The 25,488-nt window shown below is 37.9% G+C and overlaps 1 long non-coding RNA gene across 1 annotated transcript in view; it reads left to right on the forward strand.

The window, feature by feature from the left end:
• The window catches only part of LOC107094599, a 54,149-nt gene extending 36,761 nt beyond the window's left edge, over positions 1–17,388 (forward strand). The window contains exon 3 of the long non-coding RNA XR_001481687.1: positions 13,097–17,388. This is a non-coding gene — a long non-coding RNA (uncharacterized LOC107094599). The remainder of the gene's footprint in view (positions 1–13,096) is intronic.
• The last annotated feature ends 8,100 nt before the right edge of the window (positions 17,389–25,488 follow it).

A 25,488-nucleotide genomic window follows, 5' to 3' on the forward strand; every position in this document is an offset into this window, starting at 1 on the left:
AAAAATGAATGTTTTTTGACTGAAAATAAAACTCCAATTTCCTCTAGCTTGTCTGAAAATATTTTGGTCTAAATCTGCTGCCTCTTGCAGCAAAATTTCATCATTTCTGCAATTCTTTCCAAGACGTTTGAATGATTAAAGCTAAATTTATGATAGAGCTGTTGTACTGGATTGCATTAGATTTCAGGAGTAAAATAACAAAGCAGCTGCCCGGCTACCACATTGAAACTGAAAACCTTTGAGACTAAATATATCTTTGACCTAAAATACCTGCTAGTGCAGCTAAAGTACGAGATGTAACCCTGTTGCAGCATGGGTTTACCTACTTAAAAGATTGGAGAAATAGATAAGATAATTTAAAATGTGCAGTTTGAGTTTTTGAAAAAAAGAAAATCTCATTTGGTAAAAGATATGGTTGAAATGCATCAAACAACATTACAGTTCTAGATCAAATCCCATCAGCTAAGATGGGAATGTTTTTATTGACTTATGACAGTTATTTTGAGACAGCCTATATTACACAGTTGATAGATTAAACAAATCTGACTTTAGTGGGGTTTTTATATGAATTAGACATAAAGCTGTTTAGGAAGATGCCTTATGCCCACACACAGAGGATCTGTAGACACATTAAAATGAGCAATCCCTGCCTAATGAGGCTCTTGCAAAGGTCATGTCAGCCTCATCACAATAATCACAGAAAGCCATCACCTTCCATGATTTAGTTTTGCAGTGAAAGCATCATCAGACACCCAGCCCCATCCCTGCTTATATCCACAGGAGCACAGAAGGCCTCCGCAGAACCAGGACACTGCATCTTTGGGATTCTCCACGCGTCGCTGCGGGGTGACAAGTCAGGCGTAAGGAGTCGATTTAGCTGCGGCACCAGGGAGGCCCACACATTAGCAAGAAGGAAATGGAAGCCAGCAAATGCTTAGTGGGTGATTGGCTCCGCAATAACAGAACACCCCCTTTGGCAGCTCGTCAAGCGGTGCTATACGCATGCCATTACAAATAGGAGGCCATTAGAAGGCAGCAAGGCTTTGTGAGGCATGTCACTGCACCATGTCTTTAACCCCTGAGTTGTTTGTGCATAGGTTAGCACAACACACTTGAATACAGTGTTATGGTTTTACTTGATGGAGCAAAACAAATGAACATTTCAACCTAAAATATTTTTTTGTTACTTTTTATTGCAGTAGTTTTCAGACTGTTCAAACATCTTCATTCAGAGCTGTAGTCTATTGCGCTTTGATTTTTGCCCTTTTACACATTTGAATAATTCTTTTTGCCCATTTTTTCTTTCCAAAATAACTCCCGTTTAGTCAGACAGAGCTTGGTAATACGGCTGGACAATTTCAAGTCTTTCCACAGATTTTTGATTGGATTTGGGTGTGGAGATTGAGTGGGTCATTCTAGCATATGAAGATGATTTGATTTAATGTCAAGGGTCGTCATCCTGCTGATAGTTGAACCTCCTCCACCTCAGAGTCTCCTGCAAGCTCTAGGAGATTTTCCACCAGGATTAGCTCCATCCATCTTCTTATCCACTGTCCCTGCACCGACTGAGAAACAGCTCAGTTCATTGTGTTAGTAATTTCTGTCTGGTTATTTCAGGGGCACTTGGACTACATTTGCTCTGTATTTTCTTTAGGGCATTTAAATGAAAGGACTCGCCACTCTTTTAACTCTAGTTTGTGAAAGGAAAAATAAAATAAAATCATCAATTATAGATTAAATGCTAAAAAATTCTATTTAGTTTCCCCAAAATCAGTTTCAAAGAGACAAACCAACATATTTTTTCTGCTGCTCTGTTAAGTAACAACATCTTCCCTGTAGGGAAATATCCTTTGTGCTCTTGTAAGCCTCCTGCAGGGCTGCAGAACACCACATGCTGCATTACAGCAAATCTATCTTCAGAGTCTCTGTAGGATGAGCTGTTAACAGCCAACCAAACCACTGGTGCTGTGGAAATATTTCATCCCAGATGAACATGATGGTGTTTGCTCTGGATGTCTTTCTCTTGTGAGATGAAAAGACCCATCATATGTCGCTTTTTCAAAATGTTTCGTCTCCCAGTTCAAACTTTGGTGAAAAACCCGCAGCTCATGATGTTTCATGTAGTGGCAAAAGAAAGCTAATCATATGGTGACCAGCATCAAATATCAATAGATATGTTAAAAAAAAAAAAAAAGGAGCTAAGCGAGAAAATAACATAATGATAAAAATGCGTGAATGCTAAAACAAATTTATGTTCTGCTGTTTGACTGTGATTGGTTCACGCTTCACAGAATTACCAAGATATGGGAGCAGAGATGACTTTTTGACTTCCAATTGGTTCTGTGCGCAGATTATATTTCACACTTTACACTCAAATGATGTTGGAACAAATCTCTGCTTATATATATATATATATATATATATTTTTTTTTTTTTGTGGTTGTTGAAAATGCAAGTACAGAAAATGTGATTGCTAAATCACACGGTCTCAGACTGTGCTTCAGGTCTTCAGCCAAATATGGGCTTATTTCATACATTCAAATGTTACATGCATTCCTTATTTGGATGTTTGTCAGGCTTTTGAAAAACTACAGTTTAAAGTTCATATTATAAGAATTGAAAAATGTATTTTTACTTTTTACCATCATGGTTTTTAAGGGATATTACTGAAACCAAAATATCCTTAATTTATCAGTGCAGCTGTCATATATTGGCATGCAGAGTAGGAATGCATGACACTTGTTTGAATCAGAAGTTATTTGCAGTTGTGATCAAAGATCAGTGTATCATGCTGCTCTTATGAAATATGCCGTGGCCTGAAACTGGTTGATTTTTGGTGGCAGGGTCCTCACTTGAATAAGCAATTTGTTTCAGTCATCTCCAGCTTATGTCTTCGATTATCATTGAAATGAATGAGTATTAATCAAAATTGATGCTTGCAAAAGTAGTATTTAAACCCAGTGACTCATGATGAATATCATTTTTTTACATTGCTTACATTTCCAAAGGCATTTTAAGAAAAAATTGCAAACAATTGCATTTTAAGAAAAAAAAATTGCAAATTTTAAAAAACCTTTTTCAAGGAATCTTACTAAAGTTTCAGAATGGGCCAGTTATATATTCAGTTTTACTGAATATGGATCCAGTCACAGTAGACTATGAAATGGAAGCCTATATATATATAGTTTGCCAAGAGAACTGTGCACATTTAGGTCCTCTCCTCAACCAACATATATGAGGTTTTATTTTTCCTTTTTAATTTTTTTTTCAGTGCCCTGCAGGGCCATCCTGACTGACTGGCATCTCATTAGGAGAGCGGAGAGCAGTCGCTTGCTGGCATGTTCTCCTCCAGACAGACCACGCCACAGGCTGCATGCTAATTGCAGAGGCGTTGCCAGCTTGAGACGACCTTGCCTTCTAAGAGGAAGGAGAAGTGGTTTTTCTGCAGCTTCTGGCGGGGGGCTCTTGTAGGGGCCCCTTTCTGGTTCTGACCTTGTGTGATGGAGACAACCAAGTCTGACCACTCACTTGTTTAATGTCACAGTAAAAGCTTCATTTAAAAGACAAGTTTAAAGTTGTCTTGTGCTTATCAGAAATAATGCAGGGAGGAAAACCGCTCACTGAGAAACATTTTACAGACATTAAATTGCCGCTTATCATAATTTTACCATATAAAAAAAACACTTGAGCTTCTGGATAACAACTAATAAGGGTTTCATGGTGTGAGTAAGAGGCACAAAGACATCTAATTAGCACATTTTGGCTCTAATATTTATACTGTCACCTTTTGAGACATTAATTCACAACATGCCTAAGCTTTATTACAGTTTCTTGATTAGGGTCATGTTATACAGAGCATGCGCCATTACTTTTAAACATAAAAGCTACTTTATACTTTCTAAATATTAATACAGGGAAGAAAATGTTTGTATTTGAAGAAAGGGGTAACTTTAGATACATTTTTTTGTAGTTTTTTAATATAAATTCAGCCTCAGAAGTCTCATCCAACTATTTTTTCATACAACAGAGGAGCAGAGCTCTCAGATTAAATTCTTATCATAGGCATAAAACACAGGGATTTGCATGGAAATATGAGAGGAAAAAAGAAAACATTTGCCTTTTGATTTTGCCCAAGAGTTGCATGACTAAGAATTGAAGAGTGGGCTGAGAAATCAGAGGAGTTAAATCCAACATTTTCAGCTACTTGATGATGAATTCCTTATTTTAATTGCAAAAACCTAAAATCGTGTTTTTAAGATGTTTACTTAGATGCTGTTGGCATATATTCTAGGTTTATACAATATATATATATATATATATATATATATATTTAGCAGTTTGGAAAATATGCAAAAGTTATGCAAGCTAATGGGAGAAAAGCATGCTAGAGTATTTCTGGGATACAATAAAAGAACAAAAGGAATATATTGCACTAAAACAAGTAAAGGTATAATGAAATGGACTAAAAATGTTAAATTGAATGAGAAATAATTTCTGTAAACTGTCAGGTAAGGTTAGATGATTGCAATTCTGCATGCATTCAATGTATATTAGAATAAATATACATGTACCTGTTTAGCATCACCGCTCTACATATCATATAACTTAATCTCTTCATAACCCAGCAAGCCATTTAATAAACTGTTACGGTAACGTCAGAGCAATGACAAGATAACTTTGCTCAACCTGTTGCAGCAATATGAATATGCTCCGTCTCCGCTGACATTCCTGAGCATGTTATATACTGACGGACACTTGTTGCAACTTTAAAAATTATTATTTGAGCACTTCCAGGAATTCGGACAGTGCAGGCTAAAGCAAACACGGAAAATGTTCAAATATCTATGAGAAATAAAAGCCTTTGGCTGAAAGAATAGATGTATATTGCCAGAAGCTACAATATTAATACATATGCTTCAGGCAAAATTTCCATTATTCTGAGATTAATGTCAATAAATAAACAGTCTTGACCTATAAAAATGTTTATATATTTGACTTCCACAACTTTAAATTAGACTGTAGACCAGAAGCTCCTATGAACAGTCAAAGATCTTATATCACTAAATGAAGTTCTGACCAAACGGAATATATAAAGACGTTTTTGTGGCTTTATGCCTGCTTTGTTGACTATGTTTGAGTTAAATGAAGACACAAACTAAGAGAAACTACCCTCATTTAGAGCCTTTATTAGTTCCTGCATGCCAGTCACTGATAAAGAGGTGCAGCCCTAAGCCAAACTAGCCAACTCTTCACTCCTCATTAAAATGTCATCATATTAAAAAATCATTTCAGGCCCTCACTTATGACCGTTTCATTGCCTTCATGAAAATTTTCTCCTTTCGGCATCTGCTGGGTAGAAAAAGCCCAGAGAGGATAATGACAACACAAAGAATACGGAAGCAGCAGATAACGCTGGGATTTGTGCTTGAGCTGGTGGCTTTAATCTCTTTAACTTTTATTAAGTTATTTGGCTTTCTAACAGAACCTGACTGTAGGTCTGGGGAAGGAGTTAGCTTTTAAAGTTTAACCTTCTGTTGTGTAATTTTATTAAGAACAATTAGATCACAATTATTCTGATCTCATTTTGTGGTAATGAGGTTTTCATAATCAAGTTTGAGGGTTTAGATGTATCTGCTCATCTATAATAGCTGGGGGATTTTTTTTCCTTCTTGAATACACAACTTCACATTAAACGCTGCGATAATATTGCAGATTTGGTCCTGATTTTAACCACCATTTACTCATTTGTTCAGCAGCATGTCTGCCATTTTTATTGTTTCAATACAACATATAGGATTATATAAATAAGTCCCTTTACTTTTATTTACCTTTAATTTTACTCCTGTTAACTTTTTTTTAAAAACCTGAAATATTTTCAAGTATCCAGTGTCTTTTACTGTGAGCAAAGGATGAGCTTTCTTTCAGACAGCTGACATTCAGAGCAACAAGTTGGAGAAGGGCAGCAGTTTAATAAGCCTTACAGCTGGGGGGAGAAAAAAATCAGACTTCATGTGAATTCCTCTAGCAGCTCCAAAAAAGCACTTTAAGCATGTCGTAACTGTCTGAAATCTAGGCATGCCTTTACACGGTTTCTCTGGCCGTGAATATTTTAGATATACAAATTTAATTTGAGGGGTTTCTCCTGAGGAATAATCAAAGTAAAAAGTTATCAGATGTTCTTTTTCCGGGTGGATTATCAAAATAAGTGGTCCTCCTTACTGTCAATCATTCTGGTGATATGTTTACGTAAGCAGTCCTACGTGCTCTTCCCCATTTACACTTGCAAGTGGTGAGTTTGATATAGTGGAAAAATTGCAAATCTTTTGGAAAGTAAGCTTGTATGAACGATGCAAACAGCAGCGTGCACAAGGAGAAATGGGCTTGTGCATACGCTTGCACACGTTTAATAGAGAACATCCCTCTCAAGAGCAGGTACAGGGTTGTGCATGAACTTTTTTTTTTTAAAGTGAAGAGGGTGGATCTTTTCAAAAATGTTTGAAAATCCTCCACTATACCTTTAAGTCTTAATGCTTAAAAAAATATCCTACTCTATAAATCTGTTATAGAGTATCTGTTAGTTCTGCTCTCCTACTAAGAGGATCCATTTACAAGACAAGGAAACAAGGAAATGCATCCTGTAATTGTTTTGTTAAAGTTCTTAAATATTCTTGGGTAAAATCATTTACCTTGAACAGGAAACATGCTGTTAAATCTCTTATCTGTCTTCAATCAAAATCTTATCCTGTTTCTAGTTTGAAAGATTTTCATTACTATCTTTTAAATCCTCAAATAACAAGCCTGGAGCCTGAATACCTTAAAACTATTCATCAATTTTCCGTCACGCTTTTCCCTTGCTGGAGTCGCGTGGGGTGCTGGTGCTTATCTCCAGCTGTCTACGGGCGAGAGGCGGGGTACATCCTGGACAGGTCGCCAGTCCATTGCAGGGCAACACAGAGACAAACAACCATTCACGCATTCACTCACACTTAAGGAGAATTTAGAGAAGACAAATAACCTAACAGTCATGTTTTTGGACTGTGGGAGGAAGCTGGAGTACCCAGAGAGAACTCACGCATGCTCAGGGAGAACATGCAGAAATGCCCTGGGCCGAGAATTAAACCTGGAACCTTCTTGCTGCAAGGCAGCAGTGCTACCCACTGCACCACTGAGTAGCCCAAAACCTTACAACTAGTCCTCCACAATTAACCCTCAAACAGCCTTTTAACCTCTTGAGTTTATTGCCCTGTGATACGTTGATCTTTTAATTCCTTACAAAATCTTTGCACTTAAGTGTTTATAGTGTAATGGAAAAGGCAACGTTCTGGTGGACCTGCAGAGGTAAAAATGTTTCACTTAAGGTTTGAAACTTAGCTGGAGTGTAAAAGTCATTAACCTGGTAGTGTAACACATTTACCTTAACAATAGGCTAATGAAACGCATGGTTTAATTACATTGGGACATGCAGTTCCTGAAAGTTAAAGCTCGATGAGGCGTGTCTGCTGTAGTACCTGGTCCTTCACTAAAACTTCTTTGGACTAAAATAAGAGATTGTTTTTAAATGAATGCCATCACGTAGCTTTTCATCATCTTGAGATAATTTCACAAACCAGATTCTGCTTCTGCACATTTTTATTCCTGTAATTTCCATTTTGCGGCTTTGTCACACGCATAATGAAAACTCACTCTGAATGCAGGGTGTATGCTGTGAAAAGACAGAAAACCGACGGCTAAGAGTAAAGACTGCAGAGCCACACATCACTCCCTGAACCAAAATGAATACCACCATATGTTGTTTCCACGCGCAAGAGTTAATTAAACAATTTGATCTCGTCTGATGAATAAGTTGATGATTTCGCACCATTTGTTATGTTGCAGCATGCAATCTGTCTCTTCCTGATAATCAAATTTCCATTCAGTGTGTAGGCAAATAACAACATTAGCAGAATAGTGGGGGGAAAAAAACTCTTCCTTTAGCTGTGTGTTTTGTATATTAGATATTTTAATTGTAGAAAGAAATAAGCATTCAACGCAATTAATTTATGTGGGAAGCTATGAATTATAAAAGCAAATTAACCTAAATTCAAGCACAGTAAAACAACACAGTTCACACTACGTTAGTATCCCCGCTGAATTTTCTACAGAACTACTTGATTGGCCTCTAGAGATGTAATATTTATGCTTTAATTTCAGATTGCAAGTAAGCGTAGCCTGTTACAAGCCATTACAAGGCTGGGGATGTGGGGATACTTTATAACCTCACATTTTAGGATTAAAATATGATGGAACAGTTTGTTTAATTTACAGTCAAGAGTTGGTCTTGCAGAATTATACAATTGAATAATTCTTTTGGGATAAAATTTCTGTAATTGACTTTTCCAGCAATAAAACATGGTGATAAAAGGTAAATAGATGACTTCTCTCTTTGGGTGTGGCATGAAATGTTATTTTAGGTTGTATTCGTATTTCTCAAGTTCTGGTTCTCCACTGTAGCTGCTGGGCAGGCGTCTAATTCCTTCTGCTGGCTCTAAGCTGGTGTTTGTGTTGGTGCCAGTCAGATGCAAGTAAAAGAAGCCAAAGAAGTCTAGGTTCATTAATAACCCAGAGCCATACTGAGCTCTGGACAGAGATGGCTAGCTCATATCTCTCCTTAGAAATGGAGAAAATTGAAAGGAACATAGAAAATTCAAATTGATTAAAATTAGGGTGATTTTTAGCAAAAATACATATAAAATAATTAGCTTTTTTATATGTATGTAAATATGCTCTATCATTTCCTGTTATGCAACAAGAAAGTTTTACAAGAAAAGAAGTAGAATTTAACACCATTATCATTCTTCATATATTCCTGGGAGCCATGTGGAAGGAGAAGTTGCAGGGATTTTTATTTATTTTTTGCATTAGCTTCTTTCAGCTCTCTCCAGACTTAAATATGATTTGAGTCAGACCTCATTATTTACAGACTTTGTCCATCTTTTCTTCTCCATCCCTTAGATGGCTTGTTTCCTGACTCTCTGTGACGCATTTTTCTCAGAACAGCTCTGGTAATAATGAAATGTAATATCTATTTTTGACATTTAGTGCCTCTAATACTTGGCACAGCTAAGCAACAATATGCCACAGAGCTTATTATGGCATTTCATCTTTTGTGTATGCATTTTGTTTTGCTGAATATACAAAAACTAATGCAGAGCTTCACTTAGGTTTTCTGCCTATAGAGCATAATCCTCGAGAGCCTTTGCAAACATTCTTCCTTCTCCTAATAAGAGTTTCTTTGGCTCATTGAGTCTTTCCAGGTTCATTAGTTGTTTGTGTGTTTTTACACGTTCTGCACAAATCCTAATAGGCTTCAAGTTTGTCACAGCTGCTGTTTCTGAAGGCATCTTTGTATAAAGTCCCTGAAATGGTGCAGCAGCCTCATTATCTGTTTAAAATGCTCCTTTATTATCACATTTATTAATTCCACTGTTTACAATATCAAAATTATATCCACTAAGCACTGCTGCTTCATAACATTGTGGCAAATATTTCCATTTACATGTGGCCTGAATGCACATGCCGTTACATAATCTAAGATTAAGTCTGAGATTAATTAAGCTCTCTATGGCGGAAAACTCCCTCTAATTAACGTTAACATTTTTCAAACTACTGACAATAAATCATATCATGGTAATCTAATTTTATCCATTAGAGGCACCATGGGATCCAAGGCGATATCTTATAAAGAGATTAAGATGTTTTACTTCTCATCAAATTAAAGTAGGTCTCACCAAGTATTAACAGTTGCTGTCGGCAACTATCTGGTTACTTGTACCTGTTGGTGACCATGTTGATACTTGATGCACCTTTATTTGGACTGCCCAACCTTAATTCGAGTAGAAAGGCTCTTTGGTCCAGTTGGGTTGATCATTGAGTAGCTATAAAGAAAACAGCTGAGGGTTAGGCACAATGCTCACTATGCTGCAAGGAGGAGGGCAGGATGATCACCTCTATTACCGAAATCCCACATCCTCTGTAACTGCCCTGTTCCACTGCAGACCGCCTGCTCAAAGCAAAGCCTACACCCTCAGCGGTTCCTCCCATCTTGCTCCGCTCTGACTTCCTCGGAGCTCGAAGACAGCATGGGCGATATTGTAATTTAATTTATAGGGGAAAAAACATGCAGTAACGAACGCTTAATTTAATGCAATAGGGATAATTAGATCATACAAAATTTGTTTGTTCTATACTTCCAAACTCTGCATCTCTTCATCTATGCCAGCTAGGATGAGAAGTTTTTTGATGTTGTGAGATGCGCAAATGGAAGTTGTTGTGACTGGATTTGATGAATTTTTTAAGCCTCTCAGTATAAAATAAATATTTTGATCGAGATGAGAAATCTGCTTCCTGGTATGTTGAAGTACCAATAGTTCCTATCCAATAATTTAAACAAACGGTCTTAGTTTTGGGGTATATATAAGAATTATGCTCTAAGTTGTAGGTACCGATTTGTCGTTACTATATTTTACTTTGACAAACTGGATCTTCTCGATGTTCTTTTTCCCGTTCGCTATTGCAATTGCGGATCTTAAACTTGCCAGCTTCCAACGGACCGGAGCGGAGCAAAAAATAGCTTGGCTCCATATTTTGACGTTGAAGAACGGAGAAGACCTACGTTGACGGTGACGTGCGGAAGAGTAGCGATGGATGTGGAATCTGGGGGTAAGATCTTTACGGAGAAGTTGGTTGAGGTTTGAACTAATAAATCCTTTGCCATTCCAGGATACTGGAATTTACTGAGCCAGACTTGAGACAAAAAGTCTCAAACTAATAAATGAAACATTCCTCGGATAGCGATACCCTTCTGAGCATTTCCATGATCTCGGCTAGTATCTAATTTTGGTCAACTTCTCTTTTCATGTTTTCCTGATTACCTCTCCTATTTCTATTAAACATATTAACAGCAGAAATCTAAGAGTGGTGTTGAAGCATCTTTATTAAGGGACAATGTTTGCTAATTACCCAGTTATATCGACAAGGTGTTTGATTCTCAGACAGGTTTCATGATCTCTTGAAGTCCATCCAGCTAATTCTACACATCTTCAGCAGTACCATGCATTGCCTTGTTATATTGGTATTGTGGTCCAGCTTCCTCACTTAAATCAGTCTCCACCCTTAGTTGATAGTTTGAGTCACTTACTCACATCCTTCAACAGCTTGGACTTGCTTAATGTCAACCCAGAGGTGCTGATTGCAGTCTATGGCGATCTGGTCAAGTGCAACTTCTGGGATTTTTTTTTTCTAAAGCTCATGGAGCTTCACCATCAAGTGCCAGACTGTATAAGTACTGCAATCACAGTCTAAAATACCACTACCAACCGGCTGAATGGCTATGTAATGGACTATAAAGTGATTGAGTGAGCAATTTAAACCTTCTTCCAGATGCAGCTATTTTATTAAAGCCTCTTTAAATTGTTTAAAGCATAAAATAACAATAAAATTGGTTTTAAAGTTGAAGCATGTATTTGGGTGTAACATGGTCTAATAAATACAGCTATCAGCGGGGAGGGATGATGCTCATTTGTGACATCCTCATTTCATATTCTCGCCAGTTGGGCATGCCTCAGATTTTCAGGTGTAATATAGCTCTGCCAAATCAGCGGTAGCCCCATTACTCATCCCCCTCTGCGCTGTCTCCTGGCTGGTGCTCCGGCACTAATGCAGATTACAGGGATATATGAGGGCTATTTTGTTCGCTGCAGGGTGGAAACGATCACAGGCAACCCCATCCCTCTCTGATGCACAACTCTACATCTGTTCCCCCCGCGAAAGCCTATCTGGATATCCATCAGAGCCAAACCTTTATCAGATCTGAGGCGACCACATCTATTGCTCATCAATTATAAATGCTGTGTGCAAGGAATTGGGTCACTCTATCAACAGTAGCTCTCGATCCATAGAGACATTGTTTAGTTAAGTGATTAGTGGCTTATCTTTACGTACAGTCGCAGTTCTAAGTGTTAAATGGTCCGTTTATGATGCATGAATACAACAGCATAAAGGCCTTGGGTGAAGGAAAACTATTTGCTGCTGATTTTTATGTGATGTTTTATATCATCTCTTTAATGTGTCTGAACAGGTGAGAGTCCTCAAAGGTGTTGAATTGCTTACGCCACAATCGATGAAAACCATTCTCCTCTCTTCCTGCAGCGCCATAGTATGATGACAAATGAGTCGATCTGCATTCTCGCAACTTTATTTCATTTCCAACTTGCTCCCCGACTGAGAAGACATTGTTTAAATTTCTAATCCCATCTCTGTGAACGGTACACGTCAAAAAACGAAACGTTTTAATCTTCATGCAAGTCTCTCCTCATCTGTTGCGTAAATAGACCATTCATCATGTTATTGGGCTTTTACAGCTCGACTGTTTGAGTGATTCTTTTCTCAAATAGCAACCCCCCCTCCCTGCCCCACCGCAGCCTAATCAATCATTTTTCAATGAAGATGTCACAGCTCATTGTGTGGACGGTTACCCTGAATGATTCCCATAGGATCCTTGGAAGATAAAGTGAAAGCTGAAACCATTTTGGATCCAGTGGATGGTTAGAGAATCTGACCTAAATACTGTTATATTTTACTGCTCGGTTGTCAACAATTTTTACCTCAGTGGGGGTGGTAGCAGGTGCTGAAACCTCTTAGCGTGCTCACTATTACCTTTTCATTAGGCGTGCTAAACTGCAGGAGTCATCAACAAGTAGTTGCTGCTCGACATAATTGGTTTGTGGTTAATGTCTGTTGTGAAGCTGTAAGTGTCAGCGAGCTGCGAAAAACCCAGCGGGAGCTCTTTAAGACTTCAGATTTTCTCAAGAAGAAGCACTTTTTAAAGAGAGACAGCTTTTAGAAACCGGCAGCCCAAACTGCACGCTGACGATTTCTTCCAGGCTGTGCATTGTTATCCAAGCCCCTTCTAATGATCCTTAATTCAATAACCAACCCTCAGGACTGTCTCATTAAATAACCAGCTGCAGTGCAGTAATAAAGATTTCATTTTTCTTGAGTTCTTGTGTGTTCACATCTCACCTCTCTGCTCTCTCTCCCTTTTTTTTTTCTGTTGCAGCCACCGTCAAGGAGTTGAAGAAACCTTTGGCAGCTGAAGCCGGAAACGTGACATCCAAACACAAGTGTTTTCACCAAACACAAAAACAGGGAAAGTACAAAACAGTAGAGAGAAGTCTTACTTTGGTTCCTTATGCTTTGCTTTTAAGAAACAAGACTTTCTTTGTTATGAGCTTCTAAGGTTTTTTTCCTGTTTGTTTTTCACCGATTATTGACTATTTTCGGTGGAGCTCTTCCTCATCCATTTGTCTCTTAATCAAACCATTTTCAGGGAAATAAGGGTTTTGGTTCCCAACTTTCATCTAATGATATGCCCCTCAGGTTGCTGAAAACATCTAAATAATTTAAGCCCAAAATGTATAAAAAAATGATCAGTTTCTTTCAAATAAGGGTGTAAGGTCATTAAAGGTTAATTATTTGCTTCTGACCTTTTTAGAGCGGCATACTTTGCCAGAGGTTAATTCATAAATAACTTAGGATCAAATCAGTGAAACTACCTAATTAATAAACTTAGTCATTTGCATTTTAATTGAAAAGTTGTATCTCTCATCGACATGCCAGCAACATGTCATAAGCGCTGTCATTTATCGCATCAATTTGACCATTATGGTTGCACAACAAGTGTCATTTATTGTCAGACTGAGCAGAAAAAACGGACTGCTTTATTAACTTGTGCGTTTAAATTTGATCACTAAGACTATACAGCTCACAAATGTCTTTTTCTTTCTCTGATCGCTCATTGATTTGTTTTTCATTTATTTTTACTCTTAAAGGTCTAATAGAACACCAACCATACTTATCTCAAATCTTATATATATATATATATATATTCTTCATTATAAGCTACAGTCTTCGTGCTCTGCAGAGAAAGTCCCATTCCCACTGCAGTCTGATTAGTAAGATTTAATCTTTTAGCTCATTTCCAATGCTTTATCTCATGAGGTCCTTCACTGGTGTGTCAGCCCACCTCCCTACCCTCAGCACACCTATGTTGCATAATTAAACTTGAATTAGATCATTAGCATACAAAGCAGGAAACCTACCGCCGTGGAGTCATACATATTTATCTGGATGTGCCTGACTTATGCATGCAAACCTTCATACTGTAACCCCTTTTGCATGCAAACACGGTTCTCTTGTGCAAGAGACAAGCAAGCAGATACTATGAAATGGATATGAACCATAGTGTGTTGGTTTTAAGAAGCATACATTTATCTGTGGGCCATCCAAGTAAGGTTTTTGTTCAAGCAGGCTTTTTAAATCATGCAAGGCTGGCTGTAGAGAATGTGTGCATTTGGAAATGGAGCAGATGGATTTTAATTAGGATCATTTGGGAAGGTTGCTTTCAGTGCATCAAATATTGCTTGCACACAGAGGAATGTTCTGAAACGAGTAATGCCTGCAATCCAAACTCATCTGCTGCACATTAACAAACAAAAAAGACAAACAGAACACAGCCTTCTGAAAAATCACGTGTTGCTTTATGAATGACTCCTTTTCTCTTCTTTCCCTTCCGTCCTTTCCACTAGAAATTAACTCTCTCCTTAACCACCCTCCCTGCATCTTGGGGATCCCTTTCCAGTCTTCTTTTTCCTTCCAGCTGGTCCCTCCTTTTGCAGCACCATGGACTGCCCCATTAGTATTCCTTCCTCCTTCCTACTTTTCCCTTCCTCCTGTGAGATTGCTGTTGTGTCTTATGGCTTTTTATTCCTACGTGATGGTAGAATGGTTCATGTAGGAGTAGAAGCCACTAAACACGCGGTGAGTGCTCGACATGCTGGCCAGCACATGCAGAGAGCTTCCTGTGGATATGACAGCTGCCATGTTCACATCAATGTGCTGCCCATTATCCTGAATGCACACGGTTTAAATATAGTTCAGGGAGATCACTGAAAGCAGGGCTGCTTTTAGACCGAAGGTGCATATAGATTTGTTATATTGTTGTAAAATCCTCAGCCACTTTCAGCAAAAAAAAAAAATTCAATCCTTCCACCAGAATTGTCTTAGCAAACCTATTTTCCCCCAGCTGCATGGTGGCTGCTTCCATCTTGAATTCAAAATTAATTCTTCACTTCCCTGCCCTGTGGCCCTTGATCAAAACTGCAGCTGGGAAGATCTCGAAACCACTATCGAAATAAATTGACTCACTCAGGTAGGTCATTCAATACTGTCTAAATCTATTTGCTGTTCTCCTGTGAGGCAGAGACGAGGACATGTTGGTTCACAGAAACAGGCCGCTTTAAATCTCTTTGCTAGTGCTGAGAGGTTTCCACACTTTCAATTTCTATGTAAACCGCCTGGTTACATAGAAATTCCAGGAAAATATCTCCAGTTATACAAAGTGAAAGTTCTTCAAAAGTACAACCTGTTGGGTAGAAATGCCAAACTCTAAAATCAGTACTTTAGATTTATTTGATCTATGGCATTTAGGGGTGTAACATAAGAACCAGATAGCATCCATTTTTACATAGATTTCATAGTACTGTGAAGTAGACCCAACCAGGAAGTGCCATGTTACACAACTCAATAATTGTCTTTCCTGCGCCCTAATAATCTAACATTTCTGGTTAATGCATACAGTAAATCTGCCTTCTGTTTGCATCGTCTTTATAATCATTGTAATTTTTACCCAATTTCAAATGCAATGATGTTAAGCATTATCCTTTCTTGACCATTTAATGGAGGCTAAAATAAATTACAGTATGAAAGGTAAACCAGACTTGAGAATTATTAAAGTGTAACCTGAACAAAAACAAAATGAAAATATGATTTTATTGCTTCACATACCCGAACTAGGATAAACAAAGTCTGTTAAAATGTTTATGGTGCCTTATTCTGATTCATTGTGAGTCCCATTCTTAGTGATTTTCTCTGTACAAGGAGGTGTTTGCAAAGCAGCAGGAGACCGACTCGAGTCTGTTTAGTTAGACTCAATGGGGCCGCGGTCTAATGTTCCAAATTCCACTACATCAAAGTGGTGCAACTATTTTAAACATTTTCTTTACAGTAGTAAAAGTTAGTATTTGTGGTAACCTTGAAGCACCAGATTTTTAATACTTCCAACAAACCTTCCTGATGGATTTCTGGATCCATTTAAAACTTGAAGGCAGGAAACTTTAACTCAACTCAAAGCGACTCCCTTCATTTCCCTCCTAAATTATGTACAAATTCTGGCACCCTAATAATGGCGCAGCAGTATTTTTCGCCTGAGCTGAACTCTGTGTCAACTAATTAAGCAAGAAACTCAAATTATCCTGCTGGTAGGTCTGTCATGTGCTGCAGGGTTTGGGTTTAAATGTCAACTCTGTGTTTGTATTTGCTGTGAAATTCGCTGCCAGCCCGCTCGCCTTACACACAAGCTGAATAAAGTCTATAAACAGGCAGAAGCCAAGAGCTGAATTATTAATCCCTGGATATTACAAGAAGCTGACACATGTTTGCAGTTGTGGGACATTACTACTTCGCTGATATGAGATGCATAATAATTTGAGATGAAAACTAGATAAGTTCTGCTGAAGTTTAATGATTTATCTCAAAGCTGTAAGATGTTGTGATCTAATATTCAAAGGGGAGGGTTGACAAGTTTCTGTTGCTTGCATTATCTGTTTAATTTATTTTTCAGGTTCCCACCTCCACATAGGCTTTTTCTCTGCTTTATTGAGTCGTGAGGGGGTCTGAGAGAATATTTGAACAGAAGGAAGACATTAAAGAAAGCAGTGGAAGGCTTCGATTTTTAAACCTGTAGGGGTCCCTGGGAACCTAAAGGTGGGAATGAGCAGAGATAGAGTCTATGGGAAAGAGCCTGCATTATTTACAGCGGCACAGGCTCATAAAGAGAAAGCAGTGTTTGAATAGATTGCTGCTGTCTTCTGTCTCGCCTGAGGGTGTGTTCCTCGGTTTGTGATCCACCCAGACCTAAAAACCTCACATTCAAATGTCAAAATAAGACAGACAGCATTTGGGCTCATTTTAACATTGACATCGGTTCATTTTTTTCCAAATTCCGACTTTCATGACTCTACGGCTCATGATGAGATTCTGCAAGGTCGCAGAATCCTTCAAGTTCAGGTGGAAGTCAATCAACTCGGGTGCAGGGGGATTTTCCTCTGACAGATGCAATAATGTGGCGCGTTTGTGTACAGTAGGTTTAATGTATGAGTATTGTTCTACTTTATCTCCACCCTGCTTCAGGCTCTGCTTTGATTTTCCCTGTAATAAATAATGCTCTTTTGTCTTCTATGCTGCATTTGTTCCCAGTTGTAATCTCTCTACTGCTCAATAAATTATGAATAATGCCAGTTCAACCTGCTGCATATCTCTTCTTTTTCCATTTGTCATTTGGCATAATTTTCCCATTTTTTTTTGTTTTTCAGAAAGACATGCACAGCAAACAAACTATTTTTTCAGGCAAGTATAGTGAAGAGTTTAACTCAAATCTCAGTGGATTAGTGGAAAAAAACAAAAACACCACAGGCAATCTGCTTTGTGCACAGAATATGAGCGGGAGCAACACCAAAAAGAATATTAATAGCCTACTTTCACTTTTAGATGATATATTTGAGTTCAATTTTAGATCATTAAATGCTAAGATTAATAAAATCTAGTCTTTTTCATCGAATTTAAATACAAAATTGCAACATTTAATGTCTTGCAAAGACATTTTTCAGGTGTTAAATAATCAGCCTTCAGGCTGCTTTGTCCAGATTTTATTTGGATCAAGACCAATTACATATTACACACTTTGTTTCTACACATAACCCTTTTAAAAATAGTAACATGCATTTGCTATTACAGCAGCAAGTCTACTTTTGGTATACCAGGCTACCACATTTAGACTGAAATATTTGCCCTTTTTTCTTTGCAAAATGGCTCAAGCTATAATTGGTTAAAGCAGCTCTATACATAGGGGTGGAGTTTGAATTTTGATTGAAGCATCATAACATCTGGGTTTGCTCTGATCTAAACCAATCCTCTGGGCCTCTGTTCTGCTGGAAGGTGACCCTCACCCAACCCTCAAGCTTTCGCAGCTTCTAACAGGTTTTCCTCTGGGATCGCTGCACATTTAGCCTCATCCATGTAACCTTAATTCTGACCGGCTTCCCTGCCGTGCAGACGTATCTCACTATGGTGGTAATGGGGGGCACTGTCAGTTCAGGGTGAGGCGCAGAGTTGGTTTTCTGCTACGGTAATGTACAACATGGATTAAATATTTAGTTTAAGAACCATCTGACCAGATTACCACTTAATGCTGTTGCTGGCTGCCTTCCACTGCACATTCTCTAAGCTTAGGTTTATATTGACAACTTGAAGCACTTTATGACTAGGTTACATTTATATCCATCAGAATCTGATCACAAAAATCAGTACAACTTGTATTTGATTGCTTTACCCAAGGGCATAACACTTAAATTACATGTAGCAGGAGGAAGCATCAAGCCCACAATCGTTTTCAGGATGACTCCTTTTCCAACTGAACTACAGCCCTCCAAAATAGTTATTTTCTTTCATAAAGGGCAATACTATGAAGACATGACAAAAGGATGATGTGTAATGAGATTCTTGACAATTGTATTGGAATCTGAGCATGTCACTATATTCAATCTTCATATGATACAATCTTGATAACTCTTGTCACACTGCACCACAAAGTAATGCATCAATAAAGGGCTGACAGACATCAGTCAAGATATGAAAGGACAGTTATTACAGGTGCTATTGTTCAAAGGAAGAAGAGACATCTGTAGAAGAGCGCATAACTTTGGAGGACAATATTTATGGATCTGCTGTAGCAGCAGTTCCCCTAATTCAGATTCAAACTTTGGATGCTGCTTGATATGTTTCAGTCGATCAGTGAAAAGGATAAGCCCCTAATAAGCTTATTTACAAAGTATATTAGCCAAGAAAGTCAATACTCAGATTTTATAAGCTATTTTTTTTTTTTGGTTTATTGGTTATCCTAACAGACTCACCCCCTAAATAAACTGTCAAATCAGAGGCTACGCTTTTCAGCTCTGAAATAATTTCCAACAAAATGTGAGATACAACTAAAAGGGGCTGTAGAGCTTGCTGTTTTTCTTTATGTAAAAACGGAGCCTCCATCTGTTGTTCTTCCAGTCTGACAGCAAAGGTTTTTCTTTAGTGGAGCTTTAAAAGAATAAAATGGATCTGAATTTCTGGTCTCTAAAGCCTGCAAAAAATGATAAATGTAGCTTGATATGTGGGGGATAAAAACTGTGAAAAACGTATGTGCGTCTCAATTTTTTGAGGTGAGGTTTTAATGTGCTGCTTGTCAACTCATACATGTGACATCTGAGAATGCAAGTTTAGAAGTTATAAATACAAAGTCATACTAAAAATACAAATAATAAATACATTAGTAGCAATACACAACCCAGAGGAGGCTGTTACACCCCTTACCAGTTGGTGGCGTTTATGCACCTGTATGTTTGCCAGCTGCCTTTAAAGCAGAGGAGGAAAAAATATAACCATCCATCGTTAGTTATATCTTTGCTGAAATGTTGCTCTCAAGGCATCTACAACATAATGTTCAGTCAATGGTTCTGTTATTGCGCTCCTCTTATAAAAGCAGACGAACAACTTTTATATTGGGGCATTATTGTTGCAATAATATTTGCAAATGTCTGCCGAGAGTTGTTTGCAAATGTTTACTAAGATGCGCAAATCTTAGCACACATTTGTAGACCTGAATACAGATTTGAGGATTTTTTTTACAAATTTGCAAATCGGATTACACACAAGCTATTTTACACATGTGCAGATTCTCGCACAGACACACAAATCTCACACATTTGCAAATCCCACTGCACAAACAAATGAGATGCTGACACACAACTCTCCGCACATATTTACGAATAATATTCCAACAATAATTCCCCCATACTTTCAGGCTCATTACTGCCACCAACTGGTATGGGGTGTAACATCTTTTTTTTTATTTGTTCTCATTATTTTCTGAATCAATCTTTTTGACACACATTTTCGCAACTTTTACTGATTTCAACACAAATGTTACATTTGATTACATAAATTATCTTAAATTTACAAATTCATACTATTTTATACAAGTTATTGTATGTCATAGATATAGAATTAATACTACTGTTTATGAAACACTTGTGGAATGTGACCAAAAAGCCCCAGGTCTCCTTACAGGCTGTCTCTGATAAATCAGCTGATCCCAAAAAGGAACATATTGAATGAGTTTTTCAAACCAATCAACAGTGGTTTTTATAAAAGATTTTTATATAATTAGTTTTGTTCCTCTCTCTAGACCTGAGGAGTATTCTTGTAGAAAAATGATGTTTTGAAAACCTGCCTGATTATGTAGACTCATCCTTCACATCAGTTCTTTTTCATAGGACACATCTGTGTCAATATTTGACAGACTTTGTCTTTTAATTACACATTCCCTTTTGTGCGCTCTCCGAAAATTTCAGGCATTATCTCATTACTGCTTGCGTGCCATCAAACCTCTTTTCCTTCCTCTAATTGGAACGAGGAACAGTGCCAATGTTTATAGAGAAGTGGCATGTCACTGGAAATCTGTGAGAAGTGAAGACAAAAAAAAAAAAAGTGTGAGGTTCACCGTGGGCAGCCTCTGGATTTCTTCCGATTTCATCATTATTTTACGAAGATGTGTGAGGTGATTCCCTAAGACAACAAGCAGCTGGTGTGTGCAGACGAGCTTTGCTGTCCAAAATCTCTGAGAGAACAAAGTGAAAGAATTTCATGAGGGCTCAGCCAGTCATCCTAGGCTTTAGAGTTAACCCCACATTTCAGCTCGGCTCCTGTGAGTCATCTGTCTGGGGTTATAGGATGCAGCAAGCATGACGTCTGTATTATACAGTGTCCAGCATAGTTCCTACACCTTGAACTGAGATAAATTGTCAGAAAACCTCTAGTTTTCTTTTTCCTAAAGAAAAAAAATACAACCTACAATAAAATGATTCTGTTGTAGGTAGATGGAAAGAATGCCATTAGAGGAACCGTTTGCCACCATCCATACTGTATAAGATGACACAGCAAACAAATGAAAGAAAAAGGTCCTCTGCTCAGATGAATTTTACTTTATAATCATGGTTTACCTTGTTAAACCTTTGACCAAAAAACCTTTTCAGGTCATATCTGTAAAGTTGCCCTCATTTATACTTTCAGTGGGGACAGTATTTGATTCACTGTATATTTTGCAGGATTTTCCCCACTAACAAAGAATGTAGACGCCTACAATTTATCAAAGACCACTTCAACTGTGAGAGACAGAAATTAAAACAAATTACATTCTATAATTAATCTTTGACTTTCGTTTAATGAATGGGGTAATTATACAACACAATATAGAGAGACAAATTTTAGTGCTTGTTACAGGAATCTTTATTTACAATACACTGCAAAACATTTATATCTAAGTCCTTTTTTCTTAAAAATAAGTGTTTGTTTTTATTTCTTGAATTGAGGATGTAAGAGAGACACTTTGCCAGTGGAACAAGAAAATTTACATTTAAAATAAGAAAAACAAAAAAATTGCATTGTCTTATTTTAAGTGCATATTATGTACCGTAATTATCTTATTTAAGAGTAAAAATACTCATTCTATTGGCAAATCATCTTATTTACCTACTCAAATTAAGGCTAAATACACTTGATTTAGGAGACTTTGGCATATTTCTAGATCACTTTTTCAGTGTAGGTTAGTTATTTCCTTTAGTTTTTGATCAGGTTTTTAAACACTGCAGCAGAGATTTTGGACCAGTTCTCCATATTTTGATTTTGGGACTGCAAGGAACTGCTTTAGAGACATACACCCCTTTTACACTACCCCTTTGAAACCAATTTGTACCAAGTTCGGACAGAGCTTGGTTCTTAGAACCATTTACACATCACACTAGCCCGGTTTCTCGCCTCCTATCGGCGGTCCAACGAAACTACATCTTTCGAGGCGGGAATTACACAAGCAAAATAGGCAGCGCCCATAACATCCAGGAACTTATGCGCCTGGATAGCATCCTCAACCCTGAATTCAATGAGAGGCTTGGTCTCAGCATCGTCCCAGGAAGTGCCACCCCCTTTTAATGCCATTTATTATCAATAGGCTAGAAGAGGTTTGTGTTGTGAACAGGTGAAGAGATCTGGGAATTGCAAAGCCGGACACAACAGAAAACCCACTAAATGAGTCAGCTGACTGTAAATAGGAGATGACGCAGTCTCCTCATGCGCTGCTTGTTATCAGAGAACCCAGCTATAACTGAACCGTGCCAAGCCCTACTGTCGAAATAGTACTAGATTTAGCACGATTCGGTTGTGTCTGGCACAATTAAGTTTGGTTGCATTCGATTTACACTCATCACTTATCTCCTTTTCCGTTCACGGACCGTTCTTAGCACGGTTTCAAAAGGATAGTGTGAACGGGGCTATAGAGTTTGGTTAGGCCACTCCAGGACCCTAAGATGCATCGTTCTTTAGTTGCCATGGCTGTATGCTTTGGCTCATTTTCATGCTGAGAGACCCAGCCATGACCCATCTAGTGATCTGAGAGCACGAGGTTGTAGGCTAAGATCTCCTGATGACTTAGACAAACTTTGTTATTTTGTATACAAAACGAAAATTTGTTTTGCACAGCTCTCATGACATTTCATTTTTCTTAAAGTGCAGCAGTGATCAAATGTAAACTTGGCTGAAAAAACATGATACATGGATTGGCTCCTGATACTTGCGCCATTTCGCAAAGTTTGAAGTCTGAATAGGTGTTTAGACAAGTGTCTTTTATACAGGTGCAATGACAGATAATCAGTTGCAGGACAGTGGTGCTTCTTGAAGATGAATTTACAGGTCTGTGAGAGCCAGAGTTCTTTAGAGTTGATAGCTGATCAAATACTTATATTCTGCATGAGAAATACCTTTGATAGATATTGAGTTCATGACACTAAGTTGTTGTCTACTGCAATTAACTTTCTTTTACTTGAAATTTTCCAGCAAAGATTTCACCTGCAAAAAATCAGCTGCAACAATGTTGACCTTCAGTTGTCTCAAGACAAAGAAGTCTAGATCAAGTCAAGTGACTTTTATCCAATCAAATTACTCTCATCTGTAAACATCAGCATTATAAAATGAATGTCTAAAAAATCTGATTGCAATGAGTCTCTATTTCTTCCAAAGCTGGGGTAACGTCGTCAATGTGTGGTTAACACTGTATTGACTTTCAGTAAACTCTCTCAAAGCTGGTTGACATGTTGATTATCAGTCCATAGATTAATTTATTGGAGCCTCGCATGTCCACTGGAGAAGTAAGATTCAAAGAGGAAAAAAAGAAGGGCAGAATCAGCTGGAGTTCTTGTTTTTCACTCTCTAATTTACCAAAGTTGTGTGCCTTTTAAAGGTCTACATGACATTTTGGAAATGATCTTCTCACAGCGTGACCTCTGGAGATCTCATTGTGACAACGGCGTGCTGCTTTCCACAGATCCCCCCACCCCCCAACATCTCACAGGAGCCCATCTCAACGAGACGACCACTGTTTGAGTCCACTTAATGAGAGTGTAGAGTCAGCGCTCTGGCTGCAATTACAGTGTTTAGGACTCTTTAATGATATGTTAATGGCTTGGCTGTATTACCTCTCAGCTGCCCAAACAACATTAAAAACCCTGCAGCTGATTAATCCTGCCTTTACAAAAACATCCAATTAGAAGGAAAATGTTGAAATCCAGATATGCCAGCAAATTTCGAGCCAAAAAGTACACAGGCAGGAAAAGCAACGTAACGAGATTTACTCAAGGAAATACAATTAGAGATGACAAACAGAGCCTGAAAATGTCTTTGTAGAATATCTTAGAAATTCGCTTGAAGATGCAACAGGAAAGCACGTTGATCTTTATCAACACTTGGCGTTAAGGTTAAATCAGTGGCCCCTTCAACCTACAATGCTTCCATTGTCTACCATGTCTGAAACATCATGTAAAAACATGTCAAATCACTTTATACCAGTTATGTACTATGTGGTTGTTTATCTGCTGAATAAAACCCCACCGGGGGATCTCATTACACAGCTCTAGCCCAGTAAGACTGTTTTTGAAAGATTAAAAACAGTTCAGCAGTGGGGATTTTTCCTTCTCATTGCTAAGCTCCTTCTTCAAAGAAATTCCAGTTTAGAAAAAGTAAATTATATCTGAAAAATCAGACTTAAAAGTATTGAAAACATCAGTGTTTAACAAATCAGAGATGAAGCTAAAGTATAATTCCTCCTCTGTATATAAAATCAAATCCAGGTTTATTCAATTCATTTTTTGTCATTTTCAACTTGGTGTAAAATGCTCAATAGAAAGAAAAACTATTTTAAGCTGAAGATCATTAAATGCTGTCAAGGTCCTTTGGAAACACTATACTTAAAGTATAGTTTTAAGGTATTCAGGCTCCAGACTCGTTCTAGGAAAGAAAATCTTTAAAACTAGAAACAAGATACGATTCTGATTGGAGATAGATAAGAGATTTAAAAGCATGGTTCCTGTTCAAGGTAAATGATTTTACCCAAGAATATTTAGGAACTTTAACCAAACACAATTACAGGATGCAAGAAAATGCACATGCACAACACTGTCCGCTCCCAGGAGGGAACGCCTATTAAACGCGTATGAGAGCATGCACAAGCCCATTTCTCCTTGTGTACAGTCTCTTTTAAAGTTGCTGTTTGCATAGTTCATACAATTTTATTTTCAAAAAGATTTACATTTTTTCCACTATGTCAGTCTCACCAACGGTAAGCGAAATGGGGGACGAGCACGTAGGACGGCCTTATTTTGATGATCCACCCGGAAAAAGAAAATCCTCCACTACACCTTTAAACTTTATGCACCACTGGGGTGCACCTGTTCCCAATATTTAGACATACATACATAGTCTGGCCAGCTAGACTGACATATGCTGTATACACAGCATGTAATTATCTTGCCTAAGGTAATTGAGTCTGGATGATCAGGCTAATATAAATAACTAACATAAAACTGGATTGCAATTGTCAAAATAAGTTGAGATGGAGAAAAAGCTTTCTCCCTGCACAGAAGCTTTTTCTATTAATATATATTGAGCCAGTTGCTTTTCCAGCTTCAAAACTTCCTTTAAATTCCTGGATCTTGCCAAATCAAGATGCAGTTTCACAATAGAGGTCCTTCAGTCTACCGTAGCATCACACATTTGTTTTTTTTAAACACAATGCCTGCTCTTCACACAGAACCCTACAATTTGTTTCTTGAAAAAGTCTGCAGTAAATAAGATGCAGTAATCCTCTACAATGACTGAGAAGTTTCTCCTCCTACAAACCCTGTAGAGATAAGTGAGTGTTCACAAGTAAGATCAACGTAGAAACATACATCTGTTGCATTTGCA

Source organism: Cyprinodon variegatus, unplaced genomic scaffold, assembly GCF_000732505.1.
Source record: "Cyprinodon variegatus isolate N-32 unplaced genomic scaffold, C_variegatus-1.0 Scaffold493, whole genome shotgun sequence".
NCBI lineage: Eukaryota > Metazoa > Chordata > Actinopteri > Cyprinodontiformes > Cyprinodontidae > Cyprinodon > Cyprinodon variegatus.